The 20,415-nt window shown below is 45.3% G+C and overlaps 1 pseudogene; it reads left to right on the top strand.

Moving 5' to 3' along the window:
• The first annotated feature begins 632 nt into the window (after positions 1–632).
• LOC144120192 (neprilysin-2-like) lies at positions 633–2,460 on the top strand (annotated as a pseudogene).
• Positions 2,461–20,415: the final 17,955 nt, after the last annotated feature.

Here is a 20,415-nt window from a genome sequence, read left to right as displayed (position 1 = left end):
AGGAATGTGCGGTGACTTATTTCTCCCTCGCTTGACATTCATACTGTATACTATGAAATAAAGATCTCTTACGCAGCTGTAATTTTTACTGCCGCCAAAACAGTGACAAATGTCTGCGATCGAAAAATGTCCGTAATGCACGGGGTCATTGGCGTGACCTATATCAATCAATTCATCTGTTGTTTCTAGCAAAATGACTGCGTGGCACGTACGTGTACCGACACTTCTTGCGTGGTTCATTTTGCCAAGTACGCAAGCCGACTCAAAAAGCCACCCACGTTAGTAGGAATCAGTTGTAGCGTTTTGAGGAGAATTAACAGTCGTACGCTGCCGACGATGGAAATGAAATATTCACTTACGCATTGGAAAAAGAACGTGAAAGAGAATTTCTAGTGATCGTGCTTTTACACAACGCTGGATTTTTTACTGAAATGCTTAAGGTGGACAACTTTGCAGTTTTCTTCCTCTATACCGCATGCGCGCTAGATCCGCCTCCTTCACATACGGGACATAAAACCTGAAAAAAAAAACAGGTCGAATTTGATAACATTGGCTCACCGCACATCAGCGTATACTAGCTGAACACTTGCTTTTGCATTCCATGCGTTTGTAGGTATAAGCGATGTGGGTCCATGGAGAAAGGCAAGGCGGCCCACTCCGCTGGTGACGCCCTGCCGGCGTGGATGGAGATTCTCAATGCCCTGCAGTTAAGTGAGTGGCCCCACGTCAAATTTCCAGGTGACGCGGTGAAGGTTGTGTCCGCCGGAGATAGGCACCTGAAGCTCCAGACTTTATTCAGAGTGAACGTCCTGCGAAGTGCACAGAAAGAAGGCAATTCGCAGGTCTTGCTCAAGCCACCAGTGACTTTCTTGAAACGCTACGTTGCTCTTACAAGATCGAACGGAACAAAACACTACCAAGATATGATCACCCGGGCTTTGACTATGTACCGCAACAGCACGATAGCGACCGTAGCAGTCAACCATATATTACTCTGGAAGTTGCTCTGGAAAACCTGACGTACCTGGAAAACGTGCGCGCTGACTACGCGATTAAGGATTTGTGGTCTATCGGCATGCTGCCGAACAGCGACCATTGGGACTGGTTGAGATATTTTCAACTTCCATTCAAAACAGATGAGCAGATATCAGCAGGCACTTTCATGTTCGTGGAAGATCCCGCCTTTTTCTCGAACCTGGGCTCCGTCTTCAACGCAGAGGATTACGCTACCGCAGTAGCAAACTATGTCGGCTTCAAGGCCATGGTCACGTTATCGCCGTTCCTTCCATCCGACTACAGGTTTTTGTACAAATTCGGCCATGGGTACGAGATCGGCCAAGTAGACCCGCAGCTCTTAGCTTGCAGCCTGCTGCTTGAAAAATGTACCGCTACGGAGTGGGAATAGCCGCGAAGCTGACGTTGGGCAAGGATTTCGCGAACGTGTACCGCACGCACCGCGATGAGCAATTCGACGCATTCTTTAACGAGACGCTCACGGTCATCAACGACTTGCTCCAATCAGGGCGGTCCTGGTTTACGCAGGAGGATGTTAAGCCGGCACAGCGGAAAGTGAAAGGCATGAAGATCGTCTTCGGAACGCAGGACAGCTACATCCATTACGAGAGCTACCGACAAACGCCCACGCTGTCCCTCGATTCCAAGAACAGCGTACTTGGCACTGTGTTCGCCATCTTTTCCTACGCGTCGTCCATATACTGGGACGCTCTGAGCGGCAGCGGAAAGGCGAAAGCTGCGTACAATGCCTACAGCGCATCTGCCTTTGACTGGTCCGGGGAGTATCAGCCCACCAACAACCTCGTGTTTATCCCAAACGGAGTAGTTGGGTTTCTAAGCATGGTTTCGAACAAGATTCCATTCCAGCACTATCCCGTCGTCCTCGTTCACGTCATCAGGGCAGTGCTCGAGGCGCTTATTCACAGCAACTCACTATTTGACGACCGCATGGAGCCCCGAAAGTGGTGGAGTTCCGATTCTGGAAGCGCGTACGAGAACGTCACGAAATGCTTGCGACTCCTGTACGAGGCTGCAATGGCCAATGAGGAAGTTACCAACTCGAGGCCCCCCAGCAAATTCAGCATGGCGAGTCGTGACGGTTACTTCTTGGACCACGCCGTGCTTCATCCTCTTTACGAGATTTACGAGCGGGCGCTGAGCAAGCACAACGCCACACGGCTCTTCTACCAGCTGCCCGAGGCCCGCGTGACGTCCCGGGAGCTTTTCTTTTACAACTACGCGTCCGCCTTCTGCGACGGTGGCAACAACGCACCATGGAGGCTACAGCGGAGTTTCGCCATCACACCCAGCAAGTTGCGCGTTAACGTGCCCTTGATGAACTTCCCGCCCTTCTTAAAAGCGTTCTCTTGTTCCGGGAGGAAAGCTGATCTGCCTCGCTGCGATGTGTGGAAGGCCTTCGACTCAAATGGCTCTGTGCATATGTAGATGAAACTGTGCATTTATAATTTATATCAAGAGACCCCTTTATATCAAGTGACCCCTTTATGATGTATATGTATCAATATTTCGCTTTTAGTTGGGTTGTACAAAACTCTTTGACAATTTGCGCAGAGACCGTTGTCTTGTTTTTTTTTGCCCTCAATACTTTCTCGGACATCTCTTTCACCGCTCTGGTGACTAATTAGGCAAAGACGTTGAAAGATAAAATCAGGCCCACGGAGGCCTAATTTTACTTGCAAGCGCATGTGCTCAACCGGCCTGGTTGCCAATACGTGACGTGTATTTTTTCATGCCCTATTCTCTTTCTTGCCCTTCTTTCACCCAGCGAGTGTAGGATAAACCAAAAGCCACAGGAAGCAGCTCCAATAAATGTCTCGTACGCATTTTCCTCCCCCGGTGTAGAGTGGAGATGTCAACTATTTATTCTTTCCACACCCGGGACACAGTCCGGAGAAGCAAAACCGGGCGACATTGCCAAAAATGTAATTCCATTGACCAGAAGCTTGTCAGGAGAACTAAAAGGTTAGGCTGGTAAGAGCTCCTGTTACTGCAGGCGTGCAAGCATTACCTGGCAGCAGTTCAGAACACCTCTGTAGTAGTGTTCTCTCAGTGCCCTATGTCTAAAGGAGGCTTTAAATCAGCAGCTTTCTTCCGTGGAACAAGCATTTGTGTTTATCATATTATAGCATGTTTTGTGCATTATTCATCCGACGTTACCTACTGATGTTTTCGTGATACGTCAGGGATTAGAAGGATCGCATAACTGAGAACTTAACGCGACTTTATACGCGTGCAGGCGTACATTCTGATCATTTGGAGTCAGGAAAACATCCGTATTTTTTAACAAGATTCCCAATATTGCTATTGCTTCAGGGTTTCAATTCGTTACAAACACGGCTACGTTCACTAATTATCTAAAAAATACAAGGAAGTAGACGTGACGTCCACGGCTGTCGAAGCATCCATGTTAATTTCGGCTAACTGGGGTTCTTTAAAAATGAGCAGAATCTTCGGGCAACTAGAAATGCTGCAGACGCAACCGATTTCAACCCAAGTTTTATCGCACTGCTTAGTACGCGGCAGCCACTTGACCACCGCAGCTAGCCAACACGAAAATAGAATAACTGAATTAGCATTAAATTCGAAAGAGCCACTGGAAACGTGCCTGAGCCTATAAACAGAACATGGGCGAAGACAGAAGACGGCTGGTAGCGCGCTGCAACGTGACGACGTCGAAAACAACCGCGCCGCAACCGATGCAACATGTGAGTTAGGCCAAAAAGACCTGAGCGCCTCGTTCGCTGCATCTTTGACTGTACATGTCGTGCCACCTCCCGTTCGCGACATGCGTTATGCTTAAGTCCAAGGTGCAGCCGCCGTAATCGACATCGTGGCGGCAGGCGGCAGCACGAAGTGTGCACAATCTAAAAAAAAATATGTTTAGTGTTGTGTGTACGGCTGCGACACCAGTTACAAGTACGCCGCCGGAAATTTCCCGAAGGTAATATTTTATGGCTTTCCATGGATGCCTCATGAGGAGGAAAGAAGCAGCGCTGGCTTAGAGCGGTACGCCGTGCAAGGTAAGCATACACGCCTCGTCAGCGTTGTCAACGGCTTATTGTATTTGTTTCCATTAGCCCGGACTGAATGAAGCCCGTGGCAGTCAAACCGCTACTGGACCCGCATCTGCAGCGCACATTTTGTGGGAAGCGAGAAAAGCACGATTGCCGGACACATTACACACGTCCCTGCGCTGTTTCCAGCGAGCTACTGGAGATGCGACGGCGTCTGCAACGAGACAAAGATTAGGAGATACGAGCGGTATGCAGCGCTGCATGATCACGGGAAAGATTTTGCTGTTTCGTAAACACTGCCGGCGTGGCTCATGTGTGTTAAGAAATGTGCTCCAGAGCAGATATTCCGGTGTTAGTGGTATTTCCGATAGTTACATCCTGTATAGAGCTACACATCAGAAGTTAAACTTTTCATCTTTTCAAGTGCTCAGCGCAGAGGCTTGGCTACCAAAGCGTGGACTCCCGGAAAGCTACGGATCGCAGCCGAAGCTTTGTGCTCCCTGTCTGCAGTTTCTGGTGCCGACCGCTTGTCCGCTGAAGCGCCGGCACCCGACTAGCCAGAGACCATGGGAGAGGCCTCACGCCCTAAGGCTCCAGCTTCTTGAGCGGGCGGTGCACCAAGCTCGTCGGAAAGCTTCACTGCAGTGTTATCTGTGATATGTTGTTTTCTGCATTGTTTTTAGCGATACCAGCTACTGTATATGCCTACCTATTTTACCTGATATTCGTTGTTATACGATCTGCTTGTAATTGATGCTACTAGTAGAGCACATGTTAATAATTAAGGTGTCACTATCAGGATTTTACATTATACTCTTTATTTCATTTTACAATTTTTCAAAAGAGAAATCTATTGAAAAGTTCTCTAATCTGAAAATCAAGTAGCGTTTAGGAGAGAAGCTCGCGCCAGGAACAAGGAGGCTCTGCAACCAAAGAAAGCTAAAACACGGTTGCTTGCACTGTCTCATCAAAATTCAGGAGAGTACTGAAACAAATGCAAATTTTTACCGTTTTCCAGGCTACACGGAGTGAAGGAAGTGTTCATCAAAGACAAAATACCTTTTTTGTCTGCGGCTTTTCAAATTTCAAGTCTCAAGTCTGCCGCAAAAACACCGTGGACACCACTGTTCAAGCCGAGGTGGCTACAGAGTCGACTCTTGCTGGTCTGGAGGAGCGCAGCTGTGGTTTCTTGGGTTATTATTCAGTCAATCTACCGCAAAGAAGAAGCATTGTGAGAACTCTGTGGCATGAGCGCATATGTATTTGCGCACCTCTTATCTAGTATTTCTCACATACCCGTCCGGCAAATCGATGTGCACATAGCTCAAAAGCTGGCAATCTTTTGATGAGATTAAAACTTGAAACATTATTTGTCAGCATTGCAGTTCTTTCTGGCCTCCGCCGTACAGCTGTAAGCGGAATATTCTACTTTGTTCTAATTAATATGTTGGCTGCACTGCAGAATTTCATTCCAAACCCGTCTTGTGCAACTGTTGATGCATTAGTGCCTGCTTACTTCATGCGCCGCTACCCACGTTGCAGTTTTATTATAGACTGCACTGAGGTTAGCACACATCCGCCAACAACACTGGAACCGCGACGTGCTCAATTTTCCCGCTGCAAGCATGGTTACACTTTAAAATCCTTGGTGCGAATTTTGCCAAATGGTTGCATTACATTAATCCCAGATGCAAATGGGGGACGAACGTCACATACCCGCATCATGCTGAAGTCAGGTTTTCTAGACCGAATAGAGCCAGGAGATGCATTACCTGCTGATAAGGAATTTCATGGAATTAGGGCACCAGCCGAAGGCAAAGAAGGAATTGTTGTTCTACCCCATTCTCGAAGGGGAATGTCCAGCTTACCTCTGAGGAACTGCAGGAAACCTACCATGTTGCACACGCACAGATACAGGTTGAAAGGATGATCAAGCGTTTGAAGCTCTTTTGTTGTCTTGAACTCCGGGATCTCGGTTGACGTCATACAACGTGAGTTTATTAATGCACTTGTGCTGCATTCTGGTTAACCTTCAGAAACCAGTTATCAACAGCAAAGGGCCTGAAGTTAAGAAAAATGGCGATTGAAATCCTGACTGCATCCCATTTGTTTGGTTTGTTTGGTTTGGTTCGGTTTTACTGTGTTTACATCCCAAAAAGCCTCGAGCTATCAGGGATGACACAGGGGTTCTTCAGCATGCACTTATTTCTTTTGCGCCAGCCTTTTTAGGTGCTCTCGAGTGAAAAACCGGTATCGTAAGGTATGCGTAGTGTGCTGTCGCAGATGCGTGCATATGTATTGAGAGACGCTGGTGCTAGATTGCTGTAGGCTAATTTCAACCTATGGTGATGTCAAAAACACATAGAGAGGGTTTGTTTGAAAGATATGGTGGTGTTCCAGTGGAAGTAGTTAGGTTAAAAATAAGCACTATGATGGATGTCAATATTTAGTCCTTCACGGCCTGCACTAAAACCTCTCGATAGAGCCGCTCCAATAATTTGGAACTCTGGACATCATAGGAAACGCTCAAATAATTGACATCTACCACTGATTTGCGCTTGTGTTGACCTCGCGTGATCAGTGAGATAATTGTCTGCAACGACAGGTCTAGAATGGGCTCTGTCTTACGTAACCGAGTTATTGCTGACATTCAATTCTGCCCTTTACACCATTCTGGGTTTCGCTTTTCTGTGTCTATTGACAGTCCTTGGTCATTGCCTTCGTGGCAGTTTTAGTAATGCATTCATGTACCTGTTCTTGCAACATTATACATGTGTTCGTATGTTCCCCTGTTATGTTCTTTCTTATTGCTAAGTTCTTATGTCTCTGCCGGTTGAATAGTTGAATTTTGGTCATTGACTACTCGGGTTCTCTTAGTATCTATGCTGCGTTTATCATTGAGGTTAGGTTTCTGCTGCCGTCTTATTTTGTTGCGTATGGGCACTTCAGTTTTTTATGCCTTAAGTTAGAGCAGTTTTTTTTTCTTTAAAGTGATAACGAGTAGCTGTAGTCACCTTTAGCCACCAACCTTTCCTTTCATGTTTTGTCATGTTTAACAAAAAATGTCAAACCAGTTCGTTTCACTGGCACACTGAGAAGTTTATTCCAATGACATTTTTCTAGATAATGTGCTACGTACTTGCAAACCAAACTTGCATCTTTGAACGTGTTTACCTTGCGCTAAAGGAAACTGATGCACAGACAACCTTGTACGGGGATTTCTGGTAGCTTAAAATTCTGGGAGTTCATGGCTGCTTCCGAAAGGTCTGAAGCAGAACGCGAAAAGCATTATTGAAACGGTACTGGATTTGTTTGCATGTGAACTTCCGTCATATTTTCACATGATTAATTCGCCACCGTATATAACCTCTTCTTGTGTTTACTTTTTCTTCCTGCAAATACAAGTTATGCCTGCTGTTAGTGCTGCCAGAAGAGTTCGAACATAATCACATGATGTTTATGAAGCCTTTTTTTTCTTGCAAGAGACATAAATAAAAAACATGTAGTGCTTTAAGAAACAAATTACTCGAGCATGCTTCTCCGTTAATATGATCATTGTGCAGAGTGCCAAGGTTCTTGATCAAATTTTACCGAATTATATAGGTTACACCTCACCTAATAGTAATCAGCACCTGTAAACATGAAAAAGTGAATACCTCGATTGAAGGCTGTGAGCTTGACTACATCTGGGGTGTTTCCTCAGAGAAAACTGCAGCGACATTATGAGACTTCACTGTGGGTCTTATTGCAGACATGTAGCAAAGCTTACTATCATTATGTTTTCCACTTGATCATGGGGAGACTAAATGTTATACATTACTAATTACACTTGCAACCCTTTATTTCAAGATTCTGGAGCCTGATACATCAGGTTATAAGATGACTAGATTAGCAAGCACAGTTTTTGTCAGTGTCAAAAGGTAGTTCAGTCAATGTGTCAGACCGCTCAAAAGGTGCTTGAAATAAGCCTTCTGGCTTCCGTATGTACTCGGCTAGGAAGCCATCATCTCTCTTTACAGTGACTGTGATAGAGTGCTGCGGTGAGTAAACAAAAAAAGGGCATGCTCTAGATTTAAAATGTGCAGCACTATTATCACTTCTGTGTAGTAGGCATGTTCTTTCTTAAACACTAAATGTCCATTGTTGTCCATTGTTGACCCCGTTTATTCATTGGACCGCGTTTACTGCGGCCGTTACTCGTGCATCAGCGCCTTGTCAACTAACGTCGCCAAAGTTTAGTCATAGAAGAAGCCAAGGGAAAACGGAAGATTACTGCATCCGTAGTTTCTGAGCTGCATAAACGGTCTGACGGGACCACGTAATCAGTTTCTTCATCATCATCGTCATCGTCATACTGACTAATGCAACTGCAGGATGAAGGCCCATCCCAATCCTTTCCAATTAACCGTGTCCTGCGTGAAAAACCCGCAAAAAAATATATGCAAAAGAGAAATGGCTCATGGTTTATAGAGTTGAACGTTTTAAAGGAACCTATTGTGCAAGAATTGTATCGCTAGAATATTTAAATTATGTAACTCGTTTTAATTGGTTCTCTCTGTACAATTGATACTTCTTTCTTTTTTCTGTAAAATACAAATTTACATAGTCTGTCCTCACTGTATGTTATGAAAAGGGTGGCTTAAATGCAATAAAGTCAACTTGCTTATCATTTTGTTAGAGCCCTCTTTGATGATTTTGTTAGAAATAAACAGATTTTGAATTTGAATGTGAGTGTGTGTGCGTGTTGTCAAGTACGCCGCTCCCTCCGCACTCTCCCCCTCTAATTTGCTCTTGCAAGATCACCTCCATAACACGAATCATCTATTCTCTCAAGGGCGCCACATATGCTGGGTGCGCAATGCGGGCCCATGTGTAATGCATAACTAAGGGCTGGACTTTCCGGTTTTGATGTTTTGAACATTCGATGTACTTTTTTCGATTTTTATTTGAAAACCCAAACTTCGCTTTTCTTCGGTGAATAATATTTTCTACCAAAGGAATGCTGACTTTTTTTCGGTGATTTAATGCAGCAACACTTAGTGGTCAAAAGTCAATTGCAGTTTAGCTCGGTTTTTTCGTCGTCCAAATGGCAGTATTTGAAGCTGTTCTTACAGAATAAAATTCTATCGCCATTAGAAGAGTAACTGAAGTTAGACTAGATAGCCGCCAGATAAGAACGCGAGCAAAAATTCACTTCTAAGAAGTAGGTTGACATGTTGTGTTGGATTGTCGCGCTGGGTTGAGCGCCAGGGCGGGACATCACGTGGTCTGCGTGTTGACGGCAGCGATGGAACGGCCGGCCAATTGTCGCGGTAGACAAAACATGTCTTCTTAGGACGCCTATGCACGGTTTCTTGTCAGTGTCCTGCATGCAGTTGATTAGCCTACTTTAGTCGACTTAACTGCGCTAAGGAGATGACGAGAGGGAACAAACTGCGCTGAGCAAGCAGGCGGCAAAGAGGTGGAGCGTCCGTGTCATCAGAGGCGTGTAAACTAGTGGAGTAATGACTCAAATCGCGAAACTGCGGCGGCTGCGTTTTTACGGAGGCAAAACGCTAAGGCGCCCGTGTGCTGTGCGATGTCAGTGCACGTTAAAGATCCCCAGGTGGTCTAAATTATTCCGGAGCCCTCCACTACGGCACCTCTATCTTCCTTTCTTCTTTCACTCCCTCCTTGATCCCTTCCCTTACGGCGCGGTTCAGGTGTCCAACGATATATGAGACAGATACTGCGTCATTTCCTTTCCCCAAACACCAATTATTATTATTATGCTTACCCTGTGACACCATCTTCATGTCGTGCCCCTGTCTTTTAAGCCTTGACTTTGTGTAAATCGCATTCGACAGCCAGCTATCTATGCATTGCATTCCAGGAGCTGTGACCTTTTTCGGTTAGCACCGAATTCCGAAAACTGAGTTCGGCGTACATTTATTTGTTTTTGTTTTCGGTGTAAACCGACATGCACAAACTCAATGCATACGCTCGATATCTACGGTTCGTCCCTCTTCTTTTCAAGGTGACCTAGGACTCAGGCCACTATATATAGCTTGCACAGACTTCGATGATTCAAACGCTGGGATATGTCTCCACCATGTTTATGAACCACCATCTCCCGCAGTTTGCAAGGCGCATTGTTTCAGGGTAGCTGTGCCTGACATTTGGTCCACACAAGTTAGGTGATAGCCGCGCAAAAAAAAAAACTTACGATAAACACACAATAATTAGGTGTGCAGAAGACACGCTCAAGAACAGTGCGGTTGAAGGAAGAGGCGCGGAACATAAAGCGACCAGTGCCAACTTCTGTCATGAAAACCGCTGCATTAAGTCTGCGGGACGCTCTTCGTAACAAATAAATCCGCAATTACCACTTTTGACATAGTAATAATAGCGAAATAAGAATATCTTCGCTTCGTAACCTGATTATCTGCTTTTCTAGAAGCGCCAAAATATGAAAGCCTTTAATACTACAGAGCGAATAGAATTGGCACAGCTATCAAATCTAATAATGTAGCGCAAAGTAGACGAGATAAGAAATTTTATTATGCAGAAAATCGAGCACGCTCTACAGAAAGCACGTAGCCTAAAAGCGGTGAAGAGAAAACTAGGCACAGCCAAAAATCAGATGTACACGTTAAGAGTCAAAAAGGGCAAAGTCATCAGAAATATAGATAAGATAGTTAGAGTAGCCGAAGAGTTCTAGACAAATCTATACTGTAGTCAACGCAACAGAATTTTAACGAGAGGGGCAGTAAGGCAGAGAACTTAACAGAACAGAAGAGTTTTTATTTCAAAACAAAAAATCAAAAGGGGGGCGGAGAAAAAGCTATTTGAACACAGCTTGACAGCGTTCTATCCCCTCAAACCCCGCACAGGCAACAGTAAGAGATTGCATATTTCACGTTGCAAGATTACAGAGAAAGCTATAGATATCAAGAGCTAAAAATACTGCATACAAGACAACAAATTTCAAAGTATGAGAATTGTAAAGGTGCAAGGCAAAGGACAGTAATTGTTTCAAAAAAATTTCTTTCTCTAATAATGAAGATTGAACAAAATATACGCGGTAGAGAGTGACGCAGACTCTATGCATTTGTCTAAACCGAAAACACTAATAACTATAATCAAGTGAAAACTTATCTACATTCATTAATTCTATTAGTGTCACAAGTGTTCACTATGACATAAGAATATCTGCAAAATGCGGTTGTTTTTAAGCCTTTTCACATCCACACCTTTCGAGTGGAAGCGGTTAAGAATGCCTGGTAACGTGTGCGCAATTCTGTGTTGGCCATAGTATGTACGCGAAAAGGGATTATTCCAGGGTACCTGATGACGAGAGAGGTAGACGCTTTGTGTGTTCTTTAAGTTTGGCTCTGTTAGGAATGCCTCAATTTTCTCATTAACTGTTAGTTTGTAGCATCTAACTAACTGTTAGCTGTGTATATCAGTAGCTTTTAATATATTATTTTTGAGAAGAAGTGCTTGAGTGTGTTCCAAATATGAAACATTCTCAATTCCTTCATATTACTTTCTTCTGCACTAGCACTAAGCTATGTATACTCTTTAAAGCGCATTTATTCTGCAAAAGCAGTTTGGCATACCGCCACTGACCAATGAAGTAGTGAACAAAGCCTTAAGAGCAAAGCAAGGGGCAAAACAGCAGGAGAGAATCAGGTTACAAGAAATCTGTTGGAGGACGGAGTGGAGATTGTGCTAGAAAAACTAGCCACCCTTTATGCGCAATGCTTTCTGACATCGAGCGTAACAGAAGCTTGCAAAACCGCCAGCCTCATCTTAATACATAAAAAAGAGACGCCAAAGACTTGACAAATTACAGACCGAACAGCTTACTGTCCGTTGGAAACAAGACATTCACTAAATTACACGCTAATATAATCAGCACAACCATAGATTTCAATCAGGTAAATGATCAGGAAAGATTTCGTAAAGGCTACTTGGCAATAGACCATATTCACACTCTTATCATCATCATAATCATCATCGTCATGATCAGCCTGACTACACCGACTTCAGGGCAAACCCCTCTCCAATATGTATCTCCTATTAACCCTGTTCTTTGATAGCTGCGCCCTCCCTATGCCTGCAAACTTCTTCATCTCATCCGTTCACCTAAAGAAGTTCTTGGAATTCTGTCTGTTAATCTTAGTAACCAGCGGTTATTTTTACTTAGCATTACATGCCCTGCCCAAGCCCATTTCTTCCTCATGATTTAGGCTAGCATGCCACGCCGACTTACGGTCTCTGAACGTTACGCCTATAATTTTTCTTTCCGTGGCTCGCTGCGTTGTCCTTAAGCTGAACCCTTTCCGTTAGCATCCACGTTTCTGGCCCGTAGATGAGTTCCGGTAACATAAAGCTGTTGTACACTGTTCTCTTGAGGGATATTGGTAAACAGCCATTATATATCTGAGGGAACCTGCCATGTGCGCTCCACCCCACTCTTATCCTTATAGTTATCTCCCTCTCATGATCCGGACCCCTGCCCTAAGTATTCCTTTACCACTTCCACTACCTCACTGCCAATTGTGAACTGCTGTTCCCTTTCTAATCCGTTGAACATTACTTTCGTTTTCTGGATGATAATTTTGAGAGCCACCGTTCTGCACTGCTTGATCATAGATCATGATTTGCAGTTCACCTTGTGAGTGGCTCAGCAAGGCATTGTCATGAGCGAAACACAGATTGGTTTGGTATTCTTCGTTAACTTTTATCCCAACTGTTCCCAATTCAGGCCTCGGAATACCTGCTGTAAACACGCGGTGAATAGTATTAGCGAGACCATGTCTCCTTGCCTGGCGCCCTTCCTTATTGGAATTTTATTGATAATTTATGGAGGACGATGATAGCTCTGCAGTTTCTATATATATCTTTCAGTGTTTTGACATAAGGCTCTTCCAAACCCTAATTCCGCAATGCCTGTATGACTGCTGAATTTTCTACTGAATCAAATGCTTTCTCGTAATCAATGAATGCTATATACAGGGTTTGGTTATATTCTACTCATATCAATCAATCAGGGGATAAATAAATGAGCAGAATACAACCAACCTTTAAATATATCCTTCATAGATTACTAGAAATCATTTGTCTCAGTCGAAACATCAGCAGTCGTGTAAGCATTACGGAATCAGGGCGTATACGAGCATTACATAAAAATACTAGAACTTATGTATAACTGCTGCAAAGCCACCTTAGTCCTCCGTGAAGTCAGCAATTAAGTTGCGATAAGGAAGGGCGCCTGGCAGGGAAACACGATCTCGCCAATGCTATTCGCCGCCTTATTACAGGAGGTGTTCTCAGACCTCAACGAGGAACAGCTGGCGGTAACAGTTAATGGAGGATACCATTATAACGTTCCATTCTATCATGACTTTGCCTTTCTAAATCTCTCACGGGATCAAATTCAAAGAATGATCAATGATTTAGACATGCAGAGCAGAACTTTTGGGTAGACATTCGCATGCAGAGAACCAAAGTAACATTCAACGGTCTCGGAAGGAATAGCTGATTACATTTGATAGCGACAGGCTGTAAGTGGTAAGGGCATACGTGTCTTGTGGGCGGGTGGTGACCGCGGATGCGGATCACGAGAGAGGAATAACCAGAAAATAAGAATGGGGCGGATTTCATTTCGTATGTTCTCTTAGATGATGAACGGCAGTTTACCACTACCACTGAAAAGAAAAGTGTATAACAGCTATTTGTTACCGGTACTCACAGATGGGCAAGAAACTTGGAGGCTAACAAAAAATGTTCACCATAAACGGTGGATAACGCAGCGAGCTATGGAAAGGTAAATAAAGCAAGTGATAGATGTAACGTTAAGAGACTGGAACAGGGCGGAATGGGTCAGGGGACAAACGTGGGTTAATGCAATCCTAGGAGAAATCTAGAAGAAATGGGCTTTGGAGGTGATATAATGCGAGGCAAGATAACACATGGTCTTTAATTGCAACGGACTGGATACCAAAAAAACATAAGCGTTGCAGGGGGTGGCAGAAAGTCAGGTGGGCGGAAAAGATTAAGAAGTTTGTAGGCATAAGGCGGCTGCATCTAGCACAGGTTACAGTTATTTGGAGAGATATCGGAGAAGCCTTTGTCTTGCAAGGGGCGGAGTAAGGCTGACGGTTATGATGATGATGGACAGCGTCGAAAAATTACGAGAAAATCAATACAAACAGGGCCAAGGCGCTCCTTCCTCACTTTAAATAAAAGGTTGTAAAAGGTAGTACATTCAGCAGCCACTGATACACCGCGTGTTTCTACCCAGTCAGCAAACATTGACTTCTAAGTAAAGTAACGCATTCTGTAAATTTCAGTCCTTGCCATATTTTATCTTCCGCTGGTTTCGTATTGTTTTGCTAAAAATCAATGGTTTCATCCTAACAAAAAGCCACAGAAAGTAAATTACGCAGAGTACTGCTTGAATACATTTCGTTATAATGTTTATGAAGCGTCATGTGCAGTTCCTACACATTTCTGCAATCATAAGTTTGCAATTAGGGGCGCTTTTCGAGCTCGACCTGCAGCAGTCCCTGGCCTTAACTGACAGCCGCTTTTACGGTGTATATAAGATAGAGAACTACTTCTGTATGCCTGTTTAGTGAGCTTGTCGCGCTTGCGTGGCCTTTTTCTAGGTTCCGGCGTTTTAATTACTTAGGCTGGTTATAGGAATTGTAGTGGTGATTTATAACACTCCTTCGCATGATTTTTAACGCAATAACCAGCGTGTAATGCGTAAGTACGCAATTAAGCCAGCAAAGACCTGGGAGATCTCACTGCTTTTGAGGTGATGCTCACATTAAACGTATAGTTTTTTTTATTTTCTCAATATACACACATGTACAATAAGACTCCAACACACCCTGCTAGGAGTCTACCAATTTTTGCAACACTTGTTGCCTCTTTTGTTAGTCAGTTAGTCAATGCTGTGCTCTTCACTGTCTTCAATGGGAGAGTAGCTTTCATTGGTTGTACTTTTCCTGCCTGCAGCTGCTAAAAGGTAGTGCTTTGTGTGACATGTGTCTGCTTAGTGCTCGCTTTGTGAATTCGCCGACCTTTATTTGAGAGTGTTGGGGATGCAATGCTGTGCACTAAGATTCCACACACCTCCAGCCGTTGGTGAAAAACAAAGCTACGAAAAGGGACGGAACAACATACCGAGGAAGACGCGTCGTGCACAACGATCCAGCCCTGCGCCGATTTTCCCCTCTCGCTGTACATGTCTGCAGAAGTCAAGGTCTCTCTGAACTGAGTTTTAGAATGAGAAATCAATGGAAGTGACACTTACTGGGAGTTCTATATTGAAGGCCAACTGTAGCAAGAATTTTCTCCGCAATAAAATGTCAAAATAGAGTCATAAAAACAAGAAGTTGAATTTGTAATACATATGAGCGCATAAGGAATCGCTCGAAAAAATCGCCAGTTTTCTTAGTGATGCTTGAAAATCGCCATTATTAAGCGCCGGAAGTAATGTACAAAGGGGAACCATCTCAGCCACTTAGTTTCGTAGTTGTGGATTACAGGCGACTAGTTGCCTCCCGTTGAAACCGGAATGAGTGGGGATGCGTGTGCTGTGAGCGACACGAGTGCATAGGATGAGGCTCTAATAGTTTTGGTCTACGGAGGACCGAGAGGACATGACAGACCATTATACAAGCAAGATTGAGGTGTAGCCCATTCCGAGAATTATGCGCCCGGAAATTCACAAGGAAAGCAGAAAGGCAAGCGTAGCAGGGTGCGGCAGAAAGATAGATTGCGGATGAGATTAAGAATATTGCAGGCATACGGTGGGCTCAGCTGGCAAAGGGGAGTGTTAATTCGAGAGGCATAGGAGAGGCCTTTGACCTGCAGGGGGCGTACTCAGGCTGATGACGGTGATGAGCGCCATCAGGAGCACATGGGGCGGGACGGAAGAGGCAAATTACGCTGACACGGCAGGACCGGTAAACGAGATGTCAACCATAGCTTGCATGGACACGCAAGGGAAATTAGTCGGCGTGGCGTCATCTCGATGCCAGAGAACCGCCCAGGCAAGGTAGGTGGTGATTGCTTTGACGATGGTTTGCTGGAAGGTCTCGTGTGTTATTATGGACTCCCAGACTGCATGTCCAAACAATATCAGAGGAAGGACTGGTAAACACGCAACCAGAATACTCAAAACTTAAGAAGACACAGATGTTAAGCCCATAGTCAAATGACTAAGGGCACTATGCGGATATTGGAAACGATGGCGCTCTAGCCGCTGCTGCGCGCTATTACTCCGGGTTCCCCAACGTTCGCAGGAACTTTATTCGGAAGAGTTCCTAAGCTCTATAGTGAATATTTCAAAATCTAGAATTTACAAGGAATGTATACATCGAACCACAAAAAAATTTTTAACCGGGAGCTAGGGGTCGTTGAGGAAAATGGAATTAAATACTCATGGAGATCCATTAAAATTCAGCTATAGGTTTCAAAATTTGTACTACCCGCATTCCGTTTTCTACGTTACGTGACTGACATTTTCCTCAAAGTATGGACAAGCCAGAGCAATGCACATGTTTCAAGAGTCTATAACCCAACAATTGAGAGTTCGATCCCTTCCAGGGCGGTGGAATTTCGAGGGCGGCGAAATCCTAGAGGCCCGTGTACTGTGCTATCTCAATGCATATTGATTATCTCCAATGGTATAAATTTTTGCAGCCCTTCATTACGGCGTGTATGACAGCCTGAGTCACTTTGAGACGTTAAATACCTATAAACATTTAACCATAACGAACAGCTGAAGAGTGAGAGGCGGCGCATTCCTCCTCAAATTCGGAGGACCAGCTTTCGCTGGTGAACCGGGCAAGAGTGGAGGCAAAAGCCAATCGTCTCCTGTAATTAGAGCCCGCCCAACTAACTGCGATTTTCGCTATGTATTAAAATTCTCTCTCTCTTTCTCTGTGCGATATATATAAAAAAGAAGGAGCAGCAGCATGCTAGACAGGGCTGAAAGACAAACCATGGTAAGGTAAATTGTGGATTTAAAGGCGAAAGCCTTTAATGGCTCATCGTTGTCCATCCGTACGCGATATCTGTCAGACTATAGGTGTAAATCGAATGACGTCAATGCGATAAGAAACTATTATTGTGCACTACGGCAATCGAACCACCATCCTTCTGTTCCGAAGCCGAACGTGCAGATGACTACGCTACTTACTGCCAACGCATATGTAGTTAGATTTGTCTAGGGGCTTAGCCCGTTATACTTAGTGGTACGGACAGAGACACTATTTTTCGTTCTTTCTGTCGTCCCGCAATAATTTTTATCCAGGGGCTTGTCATTTTTCAGTCTTTTTAGGTTGCCCCAAATTAACGAATGTCTAGGGGATGCAAAACTTCATGGGAATGGCAGCGACTCCCAAGCGACTGTGAGGGCTGGTCGCACTCGTTTGGTCCGATGCCTGAGCGGAGGCAGTCCTGGTGACACACCTGGGCTGGACCCACGATATCCGGCATGGAAGGCATACGTCAAAGTTCAAAAGGTTGTCAAATACATTCTACTCGCCTCCGTACGCGGGGGCGTGCACGTCTGGCGGCCGACGCGCCGGTTTCTGGCTACGGAGAGGCCAGGTCCGCGAGGGGGTTCACGGCAGCTAGGCTCCTCGGAAGTGATGCCCTCGGGCAGGCAACCTCACGGCTGATCGCGCGGCCATAGCGGCCATTGCGGGACACCGAGGAATGGGTGCGTAGCATGACCAGTGCAAAAGCGGTCGATTTTGTGGAATACCGGTGGAGTACACCAGTGTCATCTCACCCTAAGCCGCGTTTTTGTTTTGTGGCCCGGTCACTCCAGCCCTGAACACTCCCTACTCAGTAGGCGTGGAGGAGATTAGGGGAGAAAATAAGTGCGTAGTTGGTTCCTTGGACGCACAGTTGGGTCCCCTCGGAGGTGTTACGTCATGACGCCGAGGGCCGGAGGGCTGACAGGCTGCCGACCTAAGCTTCAATTGGCTGGATCACACCACGCATGCTTCCGGTGTCTGAAAAACCGCGAAAAGCACTCGACGGCAAGTAGCTGGCAGGTCCGAAACAACCCTCCAAATCAAACCCACAAACAAAGTCGTGGAGGGGCCCGAGGTAGCTGACCTCAGGTTATATTTTCTTGTCTCCGGCGGTCGGAGCCCGTTGCGTTTGGTGGGTGGTCGGGCATCCCGTGAGCGGGGCCGCACCTTTCGGCATTCTTGACGCCCTCCCTGTCCTGGCCAGGCAGGCCAGTAATGGAGTCGAAATATATGAAGGATCAAGGCAAAAAACTCTCTGTCCCCATTCCCATCCCAATTCCCATAACCCGTTTAACCAACCCCTTCCGCTACTTCCAAGGGGGGATCAGGGGAGTCTCCCAGGGCGAGCTTCTCCAGCTGTGGGTCCCTATGTAGCTTTTACCCCCCCTCATAATTTTTTTTTATTTTCCCTACCTACGGGTAGTAAAATTACATGATTGCTTTTGGGCCTTTTCATTTATCTTCAGATTGGATTAATGCGGTTGTACATTAGTGGTGCAGGCCGGGGCTTATTATCTTTCAATCTTTTTTAGGTTGCCCCAACCTAACGAATGTCTAGGACGCTGGACAACATTATTTTTCTTTCTTTTTCTCTGCGCGCACTTATATATGTCTCCGACGCTAAGCCCGTTCCACTTGGTGGCACGGGCAGGGACACTTTAGTTTTCGTTCTTTGTATCGTCCCACAATACTTTTGGTCTAGGAGGCTAAGTTCCTTATACTCAGTGGAACAGGCAAGGACACTTTATTTTTCGTTATTTTTATTGTCCCACAAAATTTTTTATCTAGGACGCTGGAGAGTGGGCTTTAATAATGTGCTTTTGTGGGAATATTTCATCGTCCTCAGCAGCGTCGTCCGGGGCTGTTTGCATGGGAGCACGAGATAAGCAATCGGCGTCTGCGTGTTTGCGACCGCATTTGTAAATGACAGTGATTTAGAATTCTTGAATTCGAAGACTACATCTTGTGAGGCGCCCGGAGGGATCCTTGAGGTTGGTCAATCAGCATAGTGCTTGATGATCGGTCAATACTTTGAAAGAACGGCCTTAAAAGTATTATGTGAACTTTAAAACTGGCCACACGATGGCATGGCATTCCTTTACAGAGGGGAGTATTTGGCTTTTGTCTTCGATAGTGCGGGGCTAGCTTAGGCGATGATACGTGCTTGGATCCGCTAAACTTGAACTAGGACGCCGCCCAAACCAACGTTGCTCGCCTCAGTGTGGACCCTTGTGTCTGCAAGTTCATCAAAGTGCGGCAGCACGGGAGGTGACAGCAGGTGGCGTTTAATCTTTTGAAATGCCTTATCTTATGGTTCCCACTTGAGCAGTACATGCGCCTTTGTGAGATCACTAAGGGGTGAGGGGGTGAGGCAATTTTGGAGAAATTAGCCACGAAACGGCGGTAATGCACGCATAGCCCAAGGAAGCGCCGAACTTACTTCTGGTCACGCGACGGTGGAAAATTGGCAATGGCGGATGTTTTCTCGGGATCCGCAAGGACTCCTCCTTGGTTCGCGACATGACCTAAAAACTAACTGTTCATATGCAAAATGGCTAGTTTCTGTTTGTATAGTAAAGCCTGTTGACGTTTGGTCTGCAATACAACCTCGAGGTGTCGCAGGTGCTCCTCGAAAGTGGGGGCAAATACGATGAGGATGGTATTCATGAGCCTGTGGAAAATGGCGGGTGCCAAAAAGACCAAATGGCATCACCTGAAACTCGTACAAGCCGTCTGGAGTGATGAATGCCGTCTTTTGCGTGGTCCCTCTCGTCTACATAAATTTGCCAATATCCGGTCTTCAGATACATGGAGGATAATTATCTAGTGCTGCATAAGCGATCCAAGGCGTCGAGAATTCTGGCCAGCGGGTAGACATCAGTTTAGTGATGTTCAACTTACGGTAGTCAACGCAGAATCGTAAGGTGGCGTCCTTCTTCTTCACAAGCGTGACTGGTGCCGCCAACGGGCTCCTAGAAGGTCAAATAACGTCGTTGGTGGGCACTGATTTTATTTTTGTGCTTATACCCTCACGTTCTTTAGTAGGCACTCCATAAGGGGATTGTCTGAGTTACGGGACATTTTCATCTCTAATAATGCGATGTTTCGCAAGATTTGTCCGCCCGACGCGTGGCGACGATGCGAATGCACCACGGTAAAGATTGAGCAGTTCCCGCATTTTGTTTTGCTGCATGAGCGGCAGGGTTGGGTAATATCGTACTGAACACCAGATGGTAAATGAGGCTCAGTTGTTGAAGCAGTTGTTAAACTGTGGACGCACCCAGTTTCACTAGGAGCGTCAGTATACGCCACAGTCG

The sequence above is a fragment of the Amblyomma americanum genome, chromosome 2, assembly GCF_052857255.1.
Source record: "Amblyomma americanum isolate KBUSLIRL-KWMA chromosome 2, ASM5285725v1, whole genome shotgun sequence".
Classification (NCBI taxonomy): domain Eukaryota; kingdom Metazoa; phylum Arthropoda; class Arachnida; order Ixodida; family Ixodidae; genus Amblyomma; species Amblyomma americanum.
This window is presented reverse-complemented; position numbering and strand designations above follow the sequence as displayed.